The sequence below is a fragment of the Penaeus monodon genome, chromosome 3 (genome assembly GCF_015228065.2).
Source record: "Penaeus monodon isolate SGIC_2016 chromosome 3, NSTDA_Pmon_1, whole genome shotgun sequence".
In the NCBI taxonomy this organism is placed as follows: domain Eukaryota; kingdom Metazoa; phylum Arthropoda; class Malacostraca; order Decapoda; family Penaeidae; genus Penaeus; species Penaeus monodon.
In genome coordinates, this window is record NC_051388.1 from 43,467,094 (window position 1) to 43,469,593 (window position 2,500).

Consider the following 2,500-nt stretch of genomic DNA (forward strand, 5'->3'; position numbering starts at 1 on the left):
GAAATGACTATTCCACATTCATGAGCCCATGTTGTGCATGAGGACACTGAACAGTATAGGGCTGAGAACTCCTCCCTGTGTCGTCCCAAGTTCGAAAGATAGTGAAGTGGAACTTCTCACTCCCCTGAACAAGACGCATGCAGATCTGTTCGAAAGATGCATCCTAATCCAGTTAGTAATTTACCCCTGATACCAAAGCTTGCTAATTTTTCTATGATAACATCTCTATTTGCAATGTCAAAAGCTTATTTAAGGTAAAAAACAGTGTGCTTCCCTGGGTTAGAGCTTGAAAAGTACTCTGCAAAGCAATGTTGGGTGCTACGGTCCCGATAAAAATCCGTACAGTCTGTGAGATAATTTACCTTGTAACCTGTACCTGAGTCTGTTCAGTATTATCCTTTCTAGAACTTTGTATACAGATGAGGTTAGTGAAAATGAGCGGTATTTATCAGTGTTTGGTTTCGGTATAGGGATGATTAGACTGCGCGTCCAGGGGCCAGGCAGAATACCTTGTGACAAACTTCACCTGTACAGGTGCAGAAGGGGATTACCAGGTACCTGAGGTATAAGGCGGAGGACACTATAGGTATTCCATCCTCACCTGGAGCGGACGCTTTTCCTTTGATTAGTGCATTGTTCATTTCCCATTCAGTAATCTCAGGAAAGTCTGAAGGGTCGTTATCAGAACATCCGATCTCAATGGCAAATTTGCGTGCCATTTTAGACTGACTAAAGTTATTCTGAATATGTGTGGGAAGTGAGCTCAGTTTGGACGCTCCAGCCCATTGACTAAGGAGCATATCTGCTTGTGCAACAGGACTATGGAACTCCAGGGTGTAAACTAGTTTGCCTGAGAGTCGAGTATTTTTTTCCAGACCTCAGACATTAAGGTGCTGTTAATGTTTTGTAGGAACTGTTTAGTGTTCATTTCTGATATGATTTTTATTTCCCGTAGTTTTTTGTTAGCCATAAGAAACCGAATAGGTTGTCACGGGTATTGTCCTGCTTGTAGATATCAAAAAGTTCCTGAACTCGTTTTTGTTCCTTAATAGTGTAGGGTCACCGACCCACTTAGGTTGTTTGGAGCGTTGTGAGTTGTTGCTCTTTAAGGTTTTGGACAAACCCAGGTGTTGTACTAATCAGTGACCACTTTCGTCATGTCCATGGAGAATTTATCGACACTCGTTACTATGTAATCGTTATACAGTCAAAAATACGATATTTAAAGTAGTGCTCAGTGTAAGGAAGAATAAAAATTTAAGCCTGTTTGTTTTTGCAGATTCACTATTATCAACAGATTAGCTCTGTTGCAAGCATGCTTCTGACGTGTTCATGCACAAGATCTCTTCCTATTATGTAATCTAGCCTGCCTCTCGCCCCGTGAATTTGCCCGTCTGTATTAGTATACGGTCATAGATCTATTGTTCACAAAATGTCAGAACTCTTCGCCATTTTCATTACATGACTTCAAATGTATGTCTAACATCAAAATCTCCCATGCATATTTGATGTGATTCTGAAAGTTGGGCAGTGAATCAGTTTGAAACCTTCTACACATTGTACAGGGAGAAAAACCCAAATGTTCGAATATGTAAATGCTGATATTGTACATTATCAGACTTCTGCAGAAGCTGATGCGGTATGTGTCAATGACATAAGTCAATAGGCCTGTCATTCCTGTTTTCGTTTGGGAGTAGTATCCTCTAATTCTAGGGGCGTTTATTATTTTAGAAGTTGATGTTAACGGCTCTTGTAAACAGATAACGTCAACATTGTTGTTATGAATACAGTAAAGCGAGTCATTAATTCTACGGTTGACACTACGTATATTCCAGTAATTGTTTTCTTGTCCCCCATCACACCGGTCAAATCTGTGTTTGATGAAGCCCTTTAGTCTGCATATTTCTTGTATAGCATATCTGTATTGCATCTTGTTTATTTGCACAGATTCTGCGCATTTTCCTCATATTGATATTATGTGTATAATCCATGTGTTTTCCCACAGTTCATCTTCGTCGGCGTTATTTTCACTGTAGTCACCTGATTCGTCGATGGTACCTCACAGCATTTCCAGCGTCAATAATATCATTAGGAAGCATATTTTCCGTCTACACTATAATTTGTTCTTTCCATTAACTTTTTTTTTTTTTCATTTTAGCAAGATCTTGCCTGAGGCTTCTTATTTTCTCAGCCATTTCCTTGATTTTTCCACCATTGATTACTTCTGTGGCACTGTTTCTTGGGATGGGAAATCACTCTGACAGATGCGGGAATTCCTGTGGGTTAGTGATGTTACGCGCCACTTGGGCTGGGCATCGCCTCTCTGCGGTCGATGGGTACGGTCGGGGAAGGGGGGGGGGCATGTGGGGGCAGTTACGGTGCCAGGCCGTCACACCTTGCGCTCCGCACCTAACGCCTCTCTTCACGATGGTGACGGTGTCTTCGTTGTCGTTGTCCTTCTCATTGTTTCATGCAGGGCAATCCTTTGGTGTGCTTCTGC